This window comes from Symphalangus syndactylus, chromosome 21, assembly GCF_028878055.3.
Source record: "Symphalangus syndactylus isolate Jambi chromosome 21, NHGRI_mSymSyn1-v2.1_pri, whole genome shotgun sequence".
NCBI lineage: Eukaryota > Metazoa > Chordata > Mammalia > Primates > Hylobatidae > Symphalangus > Symphalangus syndactylus.
The window spans coordinates 74,291,908-74,307,580 of NC_072443.2; the positions used below are offsets into that span (position 1 = coordinate 74,291,908).

Genomic DNA, 15,673 nt, shown 5'->3' on the forward strand with positions numbered 1-15,673 from the left:
TGTTCATGGAGATGAGTAGTGAACATAGCACTGAAACAGAAGCAATCATCTTAGCTTGTGAAAATCCTGTTTGAGTAATAATGGGAAATGTTATCTTTTAAAATGTTTTGGTTATTTTATTTTCCATTACAAACATGATATAAGTTCCTCCTAGAAAATTTGGAAGGTATAGGGTGAGAGTCAGGTGTAACCTAATCACACAGAAATCCATGAGATGTTGAAGTCTCCCATAAAATGATAGAGCTGGAATGCACTTTTACAACTATGTGGTTGAAAGAAAAAAACAACTTTATTTCAAAAATCACAACACTTCTGATACCACATGTGTGGGTTTTCCACACTAAGCAATCAGTTCTCCAACTCTGCATACACCAACTGGATGTCCTCAATTCAATTCAGTTCAATTTTGATTTCACAAAATCTACCTGAAATTAGCATCAGACACTGTAATCACCCAAATGGGTTCTTCTTGCCCGCTGCACAGATAAACCCAATTCACTGAGACAGTGTTATTGCAGTAAAGAAAGAGTTTAATTAATGCAAAGCTGGCCAAGCAGAAGGATTGGGGCTGTTACTCAAATCAGTCTCCCCAAAGAGGCTAGGAGTTTTCAAGGATAGTTTGGCGGGCAGGGGGCTAGGCAATGGAGAACGCTGATTGATTGGGAGATGAAATCAGAGGGGTGTGGAAAATGGTCCTCGTGTGCTGTCAGCCTCTGGATGGGGGGGCCACAAGTCCAGCCAAGTCCCTGGTATGGGTGAAGTTAGTCATCAAAATGCAAAAGTCTGAAAAACATCTCAAACGACCAATCTTGGGTTCTACAATAGCGATGTATCTACAGGAGTAATTGGGGAAGTTACAGATCTTATGAGTTCCAGAACAATGGCTGGTTATTGTTTTAACTGTGCCTACATCTTAGCAGAATTCAGGCCCTCTTGTAATCCTAACCTTGTGGCTTTTCATTAGTTTTACAAAGGCAGTTTAGTTTGCAGAAGGGCTATTATCATTCTTGCTTTAAGCTTAAACTATAAACCAAATTCCTTTGAAAGTTAGCTTGGCCTACACCCAGGAATGAGTGAGGACAGCAAGTGTGTGTTGCTGGAAGCAAGATGGAGTTGGCTGTGTCAGAATTCTCTTACTGTCATAATTTTGGAAAGGTGATTTTGGCCTCACAGGTTAAGGGCTGAGTCCCATAAGACTACCCCCATTTCAAATGCCAATTGCAAGTCCTGGGCCCTCTGCACTTTTGACCAACTTAACTACAAATTAGGGGTTCCTATGACCTCCTGCTCAAGTTTGACAATTAGCTATAATAGCTCATAGAACTCAGAGGAACACTTCACTTACCAGTTCATTAGAAAAGATATTATAAAGGACGTAGACAAACAGCCAGATGAATTTGTATATATAAACCCCAGAGGGGTCCAAAAAGCAGGAGTTTCTGTGCCAATGGAGTTTGGGGTGTGCTTCTCTCCCAAAAAGTGAATGCACTCACCAGGAGGCTCTCCAAACCCGATTGTTCAGGGTTTTTATGGAGGTTCCATTAGTTAGGCATGATTGAGTAAATTGTGGCCACTGGTGATTGAACTCAACCTCCAGCCCCTCTCCCCTCCCTGGAGGTCAGGGGGTGGGGCTGAAAGTTCCAACCCTATAATCACATGGTTGGTTCCTCTGGCAACCAGCCCCCACCCTGAAGCTGTCTGGGGCTGGAATCCCCCAGCCACCTCATTAACAAACTCAGATGTGGTTGAAAGGGGCTTATTATGAGTAACAAAGGATGCTCCTCTCACCCCAATCACTCTGGAAGTTACAAGAATTTCAGAAGCTCTTTGCCAGGAACTGGGGAAGAACAAATAGAGATTTCTCATTCTATCACAACATCACAATGGCCCACCTTCTCACTGTGCATATGAAGAAACTGGCCCAAAGCCACTCAGAGTCTAGAACCCATTTCCTCACTCCCGGTTTGAGCTGTTTCCCTGATAATGTTTATGTGGCTTCATAAGCAGGTCTGATTGTCAGGGCCTCAGTGGAGGCACATGGATCCGCAATGCCCTCTTCTTGGGCAAAGAGGACATGACATAGCATGTCAATGGGTGCACCTGTGGTTCCATCTGCCCTCTAGTGTTTGGGAGGCTGCATCGTATTAAACAAGGATGGCATTAAATTGCCTTCACCTAGTATTTAATACTGATAAATACTCATTTATGAGTATTTATCGTAAGTGGTTTTTGGACTACCTATGTTAGAATGATCTAGGGTGCTTGTTGAAAATGAAGGCCCCACCCCTGGTTTGTGGAATCAGAACCTCTAGAAGTAGGATTGACAATCTGCCTTCTTAACAAACTCAGATTCACTTAAAAATAACAATTTTTCAATAAGAATAAAACTTATTGGCAGGGCATAGTGGCTCATGCCTGTAATCCCAGCACTTTGGGAGGCTGAAGCAGGAGGTTCACTTGAGGCCAAGAGTTTGACACCAGCCTGGACAACATAGTGAGATCCCATTTATAAAAAAAAATTTAAAAATTAACTGAGCATGATGGTGTGCATTTGTAATTCCAGCTACTCAGGGGGCTGAGTTAGGAGGATTGCTTTATTACAGGAGTTCAAGGCTGCAAGCTATGATTGCATCACAGCCTGAGTGACAGGGTGAGACTCTATCTCAAAAAAAAAAAAAAAAAAGAAACTTCTTTGTTGAATCATTCAAATTGTGTAATCTAAGATAGATTAGATAGCTGGAGATTTGTAAATGGATAAAAAGTTTCTGGATTTATGCAAATAAACTTAAGAGCTATCTCTTAGGAGTAGAAATGTGTGGAATAGGAAGTGGCAATTTCACTGTTCTAAGCCACTTGGAAACCTGGAATGCAGAACATAAATGCGTTTGGAATCCCTTTTATAAGTATTTCTGCAGTTAAACTATTTCTTCAAGAGACTAGAAATGTCTTACATCATTATTTAGTGCTAATATATGCATGGCCAGTGGGAGAAAGGAAATACCCCTTTGCTGATATAAGAGGACACAGGAGGAGCAACCAGGGGCATTAGGGGAGATCCACATGAGTTCATTTTTCCACTCAGTTATCCATTCAGCTCATATTCACTGAACAGCTGCCATGTGCCAGGAATTGTTGTAGGTTCTGGTGACACAGAAAAGAACAAGACAGCAAGGTCCTCAATCGTGTGGACCTTATAGTCTGTCGTGGGGAATAATACACCAATAAAGAGTTCAAAGAAGATAAATTCAAATAGTGGCAAGTGCTGTGAAGAAATAAAGAAGCTATGTCATTATGGATGGTTGGAGGGCGACTCTCTGGTGGGCAGGGATGGTTTCCCTGAGAGGAGACATCTGAACCGAGGCCCAAACAGCAGGAAGAAACTAGCCATATGCATATCTGGGGAATAAGATTCCAGAAAAGACACAGCCTCAAGGACAAGGGTCCCAAAATAAAATTAGCTTGGTATGTTTGAGTACCTAAAGAAAACCACTCCACTCTCACTGTCTCACTTGACTAACCTTAAAAAAAAAGTAAAGAAAACCACTGTGGCTAAAGCTTAATGACTAACAGAACATACAATATAAGTCCAGGAGGAAGATAGGAAACCATGTCCTATAATCATGCTCCAGTATGGAGTTCAAATTTCATTCTAAGTGTAACAGAAAGCCTCAAGGGGGCTACATTCAGGGAGGGATGATTTGCTTTCTTCAGATTTGGGTTTCAAATATATCACTTCAGAGCTCAAAACCACTCAGAAACTCAGAGTACGTTTTAAGAAAATACACATCTGCTTCAGGAAAAAGAGGTTATTGTAAATTATTTTTAAAAGAACTAAAGAAATGACAAGATATACCATATACGTGGAAGAGGAAGATCAATATCATGAAATGTTGAGTATTTATAAGTATTTATAAATTCATTGTAGTTCTAAGCAAAATCCCCAGCATTCTGAAATTTGAATTCAAATTTATGTATTCAATATTTTTTTTTTTTTTTTACAGTCTCTCACTCTGTTGCCCAGGCTGGAGTGCAATGGCATGATCTTGCCTCAGTGCAACCTCTGCCTCCCAGGTTCAAGCGACTCTCGTGCCTTAGCCCCTCAAGTAGCTGGGATTACAGAGGTGCATCATCACACCTGGCTAGTTTTTGTATTTTTTTTTAGTAGAGATGGGTTTTCACCACATTGGCCAGGCTGATCTCAACCTCCTGGCCTCAAGTGATCCACCGGTCTCGGCTTCCCAAAGTGCTGGGATTACAGGCATGAGCCACCATACCCAGCCACATTCAACAATTTAATAAGGGAGTTTTGTGAAAGAATAAAAGATTAGGAGTTCCTCTATCAAAATTTATTATAAAACCATAGACAGTATTATTGGTGAAGGGTAATTGAAAAATAGATCAATAGGACAGAAAAGAGAGCCCAATGATGAACTAAACAAATATGGTTGTTTCTATATGATATAGGATGCTTTAGAAGTTACAGAGGAAAACACAGTATCAAAAGTAAATGGTATTGTTACAACTGATAGCCTGTAAGAAGAAAAAATCAGATTCTTACGTCACACTTTGTACAAGAATAAATTGTGAGATAGATTAAAAACTTAAATATAAGAAATAAAAATGTAAAACCTTTAGATGGAGAAAAAGGAATCTTAGAATAAAGTAGATTTTATAATCTAGAGACTCAAAAGTCACACTCAAGTTTGGATGAATTTCAGTATATCAAAATGTATAATTTCTGCATAACATAGCACCATAAAATAAAAAGACAAGCAACAAACTGGTAGAAGGCATTTGCAACCCCAAATAACTACCAAAAGCAAGTTTCCAGAACCTCTAATGAACTCCTACAAATCAAACAGGGAAATTTAAGCTACCCAATAGAAAAATAGCTTATTAACAGACACTTCCACAAGGGGGAGACATGAATGAGCAGTAAAAATATGAAAAGGTTTTCCACAGTGCTAATAAAAGCAGGAAATGCAAATTTAAAAATCATAATGAAACTGCATTTTATGCCCATCAGAATAGCAGAAATTCAAAAGGCTGACAATGAGACTTGGCAAAGAATTGAGGTAAACAGGCACTCTGAGCTGTGGCGGGTGGCACTTTGGAGAGCAAGTTGTCATCCCCTAGCTAGACTTCTAAACACACAGATTCTACCACACAAAGATTCTACTTCAGGACAGAAATCAGCAGCGTTTCTCAAAGGAGGGACTCTTGGTATTTTGTGGGGGACAAGTCTTTGTTATTCAGGACTCTCATGCACTGTAGAAAATTTAGCATCCCCCGCCTCATTCCATCCCCATCTCACAAAAGATTCTCCCACATTTCCAAATAATACCTTGGAGGATTGGACCACCCCAGGTAAGATTTACCAGGAGAAATTCCTGCATATACCCACACAGTACTGCCATGTACTCTCAGGTAGGTTGTGACCCAAACACCTCTCACAACTAAACAGAGAGGCCTGTGTACAGAAGGAGAACCATGAGGATGTGTGCTGTTGCATCCTTTGTTATAACAAAAGTCGGACACTACCCAAATAGCCATCAGTCCACAAATGGAGAATTAAACTATAATTCAATCATATGACAGAGCACTGTGCAACAGTTAATAATCTAGATCTCAAAAAACCATGATGAGTAAAATATAATAAACAGCATAATACCCTTTATAAAAAGTTTTAAAATTACAAAATCATAGAATATGTTTGGACACGTGCACGCACACACACACACACACACACGAACTAAATATCTACCAAATTCAGAATAATGGTTGCCTCTGAAGATGAAGAAAGAATTCGACTGCAGAAATTAACATAGAAGATAAATTCTGTGTGGTTTTATCACTTAAAAGAGTAAAGACAGGATGTGAAAAAATATGAAAAACAACATTTGTTAGTTTTGAGTGATGGGCGCATGCATAGGAGTTTGTTGCATTTTCTTCTGTATATTTCCATATTTTACCCCCACTTTGGCTGCTGAATATACAGTGAATGGGGATGAGTGGAAAGGTGAGGATGGAGATTGGGTGGTGGGAGGCAGTACTGGAACCAGAGAGGAGCCAAGCGAGGACCCCAGCATCCCTCCCTCAACTGCTTTGAACTCCAAGAGTGTGTGACCACTTTTTTGCTTCATTTATCTATTGCCCAAAAGGTTTTCCTGGATGAACACTTCCCCTTGTAGCATCCTCTGCCTTCCAAGTATTGAAATTGTCACCTAAGCAAGCCAGGAAATTGTCAACAGCTAGATTTTTAGCAGAATGACACATTCAAGTGATGTCTAAATAATTTAAGTCTGCCCCATCCCCATTCCTACAATTTTGCTTCTACATCCTTTTTTGTCTTGAACATTTTTTTATTGTGGCAAAATACTTATAACAAGACTGGACGCAGTGGCTCATGCGTGTAATCCCAGCACTTTAGGATGCCAAGGCCCAAGGACCATTTGAAACCAAGAGTTCAAGAACAGCCTGAGCAACAAAGCGAGAACCTGTCTCTCCAAAAAAAATTAAAAGTTACCCAGGTAGAGTAATGCTGCCTGTGTAGTCCCAGCTACTCAGGAGGCTGAGGTGGGAGGATCACATGAGCCAAGAGGTTCGAGGCTGCAGTGAGCCACAATTGCACCACTACACTCCAGCCTGGGTGACAGGGCGAGACCCTATCTCAACAGTATATATATATACTATTATATTATATATAATTTATAATAATATATTATGTAATTATATATCATATAGTAGTATACTATAATATAGTAGTATATATAGTTATATATAATATAGTAGTATATGTAACAGTATTATATATACTATTATTTACAATAATAGTATATATATTATTTACAATAATAGTATATATATTTATGTAGTATATATACTACATATATACTATAGTATATATAGTATATAGTATATATAGTATATATAATATACTATAGTATATATAGTATATATAATATACTATAGTATATATAGTATATATAATATACTATAGTATATATAGTATATATAATATACTATAGTATATATAGTATATATAATATACTATAGTATATATAGTATATAGTATATATAGTATATATAATATACTATAGTATATATAGTATATAGTATATATAGTATATATAATATACTATAGTATATATAGTATATAGTATATATAGTATATATAATATACTATTAAATATTGTAAATAATATACCGACGTATAATAGTATGTATTATATAATATTTTAATTAATATTTATTATATAATACATACTACATATAACAGTGTATATTATATGTCATAGTATGAATAGTATACTAGTATATACACTAGTGTATATATTTTATGTTATATATATATATACACACATACATAACATAAAAGTTACCATTTTAACAATTTAAAAATTACAATTGGCCAGGCGCAGTGGCTCATGCCTGTGAACCCAGCACTTTGGAAGGCAGATACAGGAGGATTGCTTGAGCCTAGGAGTTCCAGACCAGCCTGGGCAACATAGTGAGACATCATCTCTATAAATTTTTTTTAAAAAGCTGGGCATGGTGTTGCATGCCTGTGGTCCCAGCTACTCAGGAGCCTGAGGTGGGAGGGTCGCTTGAGTCTGGGGGTTTGAGACTGCAGTGAGCCATGATTGTGCCACTGCACTCTAGCCTGGGTGACAGAGTAAGACCCTGTCTAAGTGCATTCACAATGTTGAACAACCACTACCACCATTCATCTCCAGAACATTTTTCATCATCCTAAACTGAAACTCTGTGCCCATTAAACAATAACTTCCCATTCCCCAGTACCCCCAGCCTCTTGTAAACTCTGCTGTACTTTCTGTCTCTGTGTATTCAACTGTTCTAGACAGTCATTACTATTCAACTATTCTAGATATTAATCACTCCATGTAAGTGGAATCATACAATATTTGTCCTTTCATATCTGGCCTGTTTCATTTAGTATAATGTTTTCAGGACTCATTTATGTTGTAACATATATCAGAATCTCATTCCTTTTTGAGCTGCAAAGAATTATAGTCCATGGTATGTATACGCCATATTTTGTTTATCCATTAATCTGTTGATGGACATTTGGATTGTTTCCACCTTTGGTAATTGTGGATAATGTTTCTATGAACACCGGTGTACAAATACCTGTTCAAGGCCCTCCTTTCATTCTTTTGGGTATCTGCCCAGAGACGGAATTGCTGGATCATATGGTAATTCTATATTTAGCCTTTTGAGAGACTACTAAACAGCTTTTCATAGTGGCTGCACCATTTTACAATCCCATCATCAATGCACTAGGGTTCCAGTTTTTCCACATTCTCACCAACACTTCTTATTTTCCTTTCGTTCCCCAAATATCTGTCGTAGTGGGTGTGAAATGGTATCTCATTGTGGTTTATCCTACAGTTTTTCTATTATCAGTGTTAAGAAAGCATTGTATATAATTCTGTCTGATTGATTGATCTGTAACACCTATGTTTTTTAGTATTTCAGCGTTTCCCAAAGTGTGTTCCACAGAATATTGATTGCATTATTAGAGGTTTTATTATTATAGATTTATTCTTAGAGATTGAATATATTAGAGGTCTCTATGGGATAAGAATAGTGAGCGAGGGAAACTCTCTGGTTAAGTAAGCTGAGAAAGGAAGCAAACTCCAGTAGAGTCATTTCCAGTGCATATGTAACTTCTGCAAATTCAACAAGTGAGTAGGAGGTGGTAACTGAATCTCCTGTCCTTTGATTGGTCTCAGTTTTTTCAAGTCTCTTCTGCTGAGAGTGATTCTGTTATTTAAAGATATGCACCTCTTTATACAAATGGCCCATAAATAGAGCCTTTTATGTGGTGCTTGAAGAAAGTTTTATCTGTCGCAACTTTGAAGGAAAAACTGGCTATATTCATGATGATGTAGTTGGTGGGCTCTATGTTGGCACTTTCCCTAAGGGATTTTCCAGTGTTTATTTTGACTATACACAGTTTTCACTTTGAACTGACTTTAGAAACTACCTCCCACGTAAGATGCAATTTTACTATATATCTTCCCCTTGAAGATCGGAAAGACCTTGAAAAGCCCTACTGTAAAGAAACCTGATTAACACAGTTTAAACCAGGAGTTGGCAAACTTTCTCTGTAAAGGGCCAGATAGTGAATATTTTCAGCCCTGTGGACCAGAGAGTTTCTGTTACAACTATTCGACTCTGCAGTTGTAGCTTGCTAACAGCCATAGACAATCAATACATAAATAAATAGACATAGCTGTGTGCCAATAAAACTTTATTTAGAAAAATATGCAGCATGCTATATTTAACTGGCAAGCATAGTCTTGTGACACTTGGTTTAGACCGTCATGACCAAGGTTTATTAAATGGCCTTCCTCTCCTTTTTTTTTTTTTTTTAACCTAAAACCTGTAGTAAACCCTTAGATTCCTGAACTTGAATTCAAATATTAGAGGGCTTCAGCTCTTCATGAATGACACTGAAAGTTGATGACAGGTTGTTACTTTTCAGATGTCTGGATTTTCATCTCTGTGGTACCAGAACTAGTCACTTGGTGAGTGTTATGGGCTCAATTATGCCAGCTCTTAGATTGATATAGTGAAGTCCTAATTCATAGTACCTCAGAATGTGACTGTGCATGTAGATAGGGTCTCTAAAGTGGTGATTAAGTTAAAATTAGGCCTTGAGGATGGGCCCTAATACAGTGTGACTGGTGTCTTTATAAGAAGAAATATGGGCACAAAAACAGGTACCAGGGGTGTTTGGGTACAGAGGAAAGACCATGTAAAGAAGTGGCCATCTGCAAGCCAAGCAGAGAGGCCCCAGAGGACACCAGCTCTGTTGACACCTTGATCTTGGACTTTCAGCCTTCAGAAATGTGAGAACATACATTTTGTTGTGTAAGCCATGCAGTCTTTGGTATTTTGTTACGGCAGCCCTAGGAAACTAACACAGTGGGTGATTGTAACTCATCTACCCCAACTCGTTGAGATCTTACATTTCTTTGCTCATTCCCAGATACCCAATATCACAAGTATCTTGTACCAAATTTTATAGGTGGAGTCAAGTGCTTTACTTATATTTGCATGTTTGGTGTGTTCATAGATCTTAAGACATATCCCTCCTGCATGTTAACAGCTGTAGAACAGATTCCCACAATGCTCTTATCTCAGTTTTCCTTTGTTTCTCTCTTTAGTTTCCTTCCAAATACTGTCCACTTTGTTTCTATTCCTGGGTTCTAGGGTTTTCAGATAGATGCATATTTCTTTGGTTTATAGTGCTGCTTGTTGCCGGCAGGAATGGAATCTGAGAACTAACCAGTTGTGTGTAACCTCAGACAAGGTATCTATTCCCTGACTTCGTTTCCTTATCTTCCTAGTATAGTAGCATCCATATTATCTTTGAAGTTTCTAGAAGCATTAGCAGAATACAAGTGATATGCCTGGCATAGCGTATGGCTTATGTTGGACACTTAATAAATAGTAGCTATTGAAGGCAACCAGAAGATATCTGTTTATTTCTCTTTTTTCTGCCTTTGTGACCCCAGTTGACAGCAGCTGTGTAGTCTTTGTTAACACCCCCTAAAGAAGTAAGGGATTTAACTAGTTCTTTGCACGTGACATTAGACACTGCTTGATATATCATTGTTTACAGGGCTTAATCCCTCAAGGAGCTTTTGTTGCCGGGCAGACACAAGAAAGATGTGGAGAGGTGACGTGATAAGGCAGAAAATGTACTGAGTCTTTCCAGTGCCAGCTCTGCCCTGGGTAACATTTTATAAGTTGTTTTCTCTCTCTCTCTTTCTGGACCCCATTTATCTTGTAAAGTGGGGGCTTAGACTAAAACACATCTCTAGTGTATCCTCTTTTTGCCTAATGTTTCACCGAGAGATCATGAGGACCAAGAGGATAACTGGGTGTGAGAATTCTTCATACCGATCTTAGTACTACCCGAACCATAACTCCATGCCCAAGATATTTTCCTCCTAAAAGGGTGCTAAAAAATATTGCCTGCAAGAAACTCTCAACCTGTTCTCCTTTCTGTGCTCTCATTTGAGTTAAGCTCCTTGAATATTGAGTTCCTGCTAGGAAAATGGCTTTGTTCTATGGCATCAGTAAGGAGAGAGAGGGCAAAGGTGTTTGTGAAGAAATCCCCTTGACTTCTGCTTCTTGTGCCATCTTGCACCTAGATGCCTTGCACATCCGGGGGGGTGGAGGGGCAGGTGGTGTGGGGAGGTGCCAAGCGGATGGTGCCACAGAGAGTTTCACTTACCACATGGCAGAACAAGGGATACCACGTCTGCCACTTCTGCCTTCCTCCTTGTCCTGTTTTTACACACGGGTGTGTGTGAAACAGTGTGACCTCACAAGTGACAAGGGAGAAGCATGCTTATTAACTGAAGTGGAGCTTCTGGGGGAAAAGCTGTTTTCTTTTCTGTAGTAGGGAGAATGAGAAGTACATATAAATGAGGATATCTTATGACGCGATATGCACACTAGATTTCATCAGTATTCATGACATGTTTCATTCTCGCCACACTGACATCTGTTAAAAAAAAGATTCAAGAATGCCATTCTGGTTTCAGTAACTCTGAAACATGGCTTCCAGGGGGATGTATTACAGAGTTCTCTCTCCCACTTTGACAGCCCTGATTTTGCAACTGAGTGTAGATAACTTTGAGCACTTCAGAATCTCCTCCTACAGAGACAGTAGAAGTCTAAAACGGTGTATTCAGTGACATGCATCCTGTAAGAAGCCAAATTGGTATGAAATCTTTAGTTGTTAAGGAGACTAGCCTCAATTTCATCTGTATTTCGAGAGAACTCTATTCTAAATCTCATGTAATTAGGTGAATTTCTAAAACTGTGATTAAACTGTAGTCAGCCAGGGGAAAATTAGAAATAAATTAGAAGTGTCACTGACTTGAGATTTATAGTTTCTCCCCCTGTGCCTACAGAAATTAAGGAGCTTCTCCTTCTGTATTACAGGCTTTGATGAGAAATCCACGAGAAAGAATGTATGAAAGAAAAAGATGACATCTATGCATAGCAAACAAAATCTGCAGATTATTACAGTAAAAACAAAAGAAAGGAAAGAGAATACTTACTAGTTAAAGGTAAGTGGACGTTTCCGTAAATGCTGAACTCTTTGATATGTTAGAATAGAAAAGTGAGTTCATGTGTGTTTGCATGTGAGTACACACTGACTTGTCAAGCGGGGCTTGGACAGGATGTGATATGATATGTGATATGGCATATTAGTGAAATATTTACATTACTAGCAAATGATGAAGAAAATTAATAAATTCAGTTACTCCCCTACTTTCAAATGAAAGTCAAACACCCCAAGGTTGAATGATATGCTTACATTTTATAGGTCTTTTCCCACAGAGCAAAATAAACAAAAAAAATAAAATGTACTAATTGTACTGTACCTTAGACATATCTCCTATATTTCCAATATTTATACACACATTTATAAAAGTATTTTCTTTTATTTGCAGTTGAACAGCTTCACCAGCTTAAGTCCAGTGGACAACTGAGCAAACAGTTGATTCTTTTTATACGTCCAATGATTTTCATCTTTAGCTTAATTGGAGTAAGGGAGTGCTTTGTATCCTTAGTATCAATATTGGGGTTTTATTTTCCACTGATTTTTATAATATAATAAGAAGGGGATGGAATATTTGAACAGTTGCACAAGCATTGTCATAATGATAGCAATGCTATAGAAACCAAACTGCCAGGCATGTAGGCAACACAACCAGATGAGATCTCAAAATGTTTCTTGATGAGATGCTCTCAGAAGTTCATATCTAACAGGCAAAAACGGTTTGAAGGACATTGATGTAAAATATGCAAAACTATGAACTGCACGTGAGTAAAATGTGCAACAGTTAGGAACAGCATTTTATGTCTCCAAATGCTTCCTTTGTTGAAATCAGTGGTAAGATTGCAATTCCACATGCTGGCGCCTGCTGGAGAGATGTAGCAGTCAAGGACGTCGACTCTGGAGATCTTGCCCTACCACTTACCACTTGCGTGATTGTGGTCAAAATTATTAATCACCCTTTGCCTCAGTTTCCTCATCTGTAAAATGTGGGTGATATTAAAACCTACCTTATAGAGTAGCTCAGTAGATGAAATGAGTCCATATAGGCAAAGCACTTGAAAGAATGCTGAGCCCATAAAAAGTGCTCAGTAATTATTCGTTGATTTTTTCATTGAGTAAAGTGTACTTCAGGGATAGAAATTTCAGTTGTCTGTTTTAAAGGCGACAAAGATGTGGAAGAGCATAACAGATGTTGGGGAAGTGGAAGATATCAGTTCTTTAACTCTGGGCATATTTGTACTGTTCAAGCAGCTGTCACAGGAACTGATGGGTGCCAGGGGGAGATAGAAAAAAGCTACAGGGGCTCAGTGTACTTCCCAAACAAACTCTCATTGCTTGTCTCCTTGATTCAAGCACCTTGAGAAGCATTGGAGAATAGAGACTTAAATGATGCAGGACTTTTCTTAAGTTACCAATAAGACCATCTTAAACTCTTTGCTGTAATCTATAAGGCTGGACTTGACCTGGTCCCAGACGTGGTCTCTAGCCTCACCTCCTTAGCTCCCTGTGCTCATTCTTCCCTTCTTTGATTCCCTCTAAAACACAAGCAGTGATTTTCCACTTGGATTTTTTTCACCCACTGCACAATGCAGCCTGGCTTCTTTCCCTGTCTTGTTCCTATATCTTTTCCCTTTAAGTCTCAGACTGGGACTTCTCTGGCTTCTCTACTAAAGGAGCCCCCTCTGAGAAATGAGCTTCCAAAAATATTGTCCCTACTGTCATTCTCATCAACAATGAATATGAGAGCCTATTTTTTCCATATCCCTGCAACAAGGAGTATTCCAAAATTGTTTCATACTTGCCAGTCTGATAGGTGCCGAACTTGATTATTTAAAGTAGGTATAAGAGAGGATGCACAGAGATGCAATGATGGCAGAAGTTAGTCATTCATTAACTCACCTTTAGAGCCTTCCCTATTTTCTTTATAGCATTCATTACTACCGGGAATTAATTTGTCTCTTCAGTTACTTTTCACCTGCCTTCCCTCCTGGTGTGTAAGTTCCCTGAGGTCTGGGACAGCATTTGCCCTCTTCACAGTAATATTCTGGGATCCTGGTCCAGCAACTGCCATATATGAGGTACTCAATAAACATTTTGAGAGTGAAAGAATGAATGAGAAAGACAGGATCTTGTAATTGAAATAGAGAGACGACATCTTTACAACAGTGCTAGAGGCTCAGAAATAGAAGGGAGTCTTACAAAAAGTTAGACCCAGGTAGGCAGGAGCAATACTGAAACTATTAACAGCCTCTCAGCACAAACAAGAATCAGCCTAAACAGGCCTTGGCCATAGTACTGGGCAGGGTCTAAAAGGGCCTCTTTTGGCAGTAGGTTTTACCCTTGAGGTGCTGGATTGTGGGGAGGTGGCTGGGATTCAAGAGTGGGGCTCAGGGACTGGTCAGTTGCCAACCACTATGGTGGAATTGTCAATATCTTAACCAAGCATAGCTGTATGTGTGCATTCCTACTCAATATCAGTCCTGATTATAGTACCAAGCAGAACTCTTTCTAGTCCTGTTTTTACTGCAATACTGTTCTCTGCTTTGGATCAATAAGAAGAGTCATCCAGGCCCGCACGTGGTGACTCACACCTGTAATCCCAGCACTTTGGGAGGCTGAGGTGGGTGGATCACTTGAGGTCAGGAGTTTGAGACCAGCATGGTCAACATGATGAAACGCTGTCTCCACAAAAAATACAAAAATTAGCCAGACATGGTGGTGCATGCCTGTAATCCCAGCTACTTGGGAGGTTGAGGCAGGATAATCACTTGAATCCGGGAGGCAGAAGTTGCAGTGAGCAGAGATCGTGCCCCTGCACACCACCTGGGCAGCAGAGTGAGACTCCGTCTCAAAAAAAAAAAAAAAAAAAGAAGAGGTCTCCAAATAGAGTCAGAGGAGGACTCTGATGCCCTCAAATTTCACCCCTGAGCACCCTTCTGCCCACATTGCATACCAGCAAGTCCTCCCTTATACCTGCTTTATTTCATGTGTGTGGATTTTGTACTGATATGTCATAGTTGTGCATGTTTTAGGGATACATGTGATATTTTGATACATGTATACAATGAGTAATGATCAAATCAGGGTAATTGGGATATCTATCACCTTGAATATTTATCTTTTCTTTGTGTCGGGGTATCTATTTTAAATAACCATGCTCATCACCCATGAGACTGGCAAGGACAAAAAAATATTTTAAATACTCCCCATTGGAAGGATATGGACAAAAATGCTGTCATATACTGTTGATGAGAATGCCAGTAGGGGCAATATTTTTAGAAGTTAACTTGGCAGTACTTATCAAAATTCTAAATGCACATTCTTATTGACCAGGTAATATAACTTTTAGGGATTTATCTTCCAGATAAACTGGCACAGATACAAAATGATATATGCACAAGTGTGTTCACTTTAGCATTGTTATAATAGCAAAATTATGGGTGCAATTTGTATGGTTGTTGATAGGAGAGGAGTGGATAAATGATGGTACCTCCATCTAATAGAATACTCTGACCTTTAAAAAGTCAGGAGAGATCTCTCAAAGGTATTAAGTAACAGAGG

The 15,673-nt window shown here is 38.9% G+C and overlaps 1 protein-coding gene across 1 annotated transcript in view; it reads left to right on the top strand.

Annotated features, from left to right (window-relative positions):
• Nucleotides 1–15,673, top strand: part of FRMD4B (FERM domain containing 4B) — a 379,712-nt gene that overhangs the window by 96,148 nt on the left and 267,891 nt on the right. Inside the window, exon 2 of the mRNA XM_055259748.2 lies at nucleotides 11,989–12,116. The gene's annotated coding sequence lies outside the window, so the exon portion shown is untranslated. The remainder of the gene's footprint in view (nucleotides 1–11,988; nucleotides 12,117–15,673) is intronic.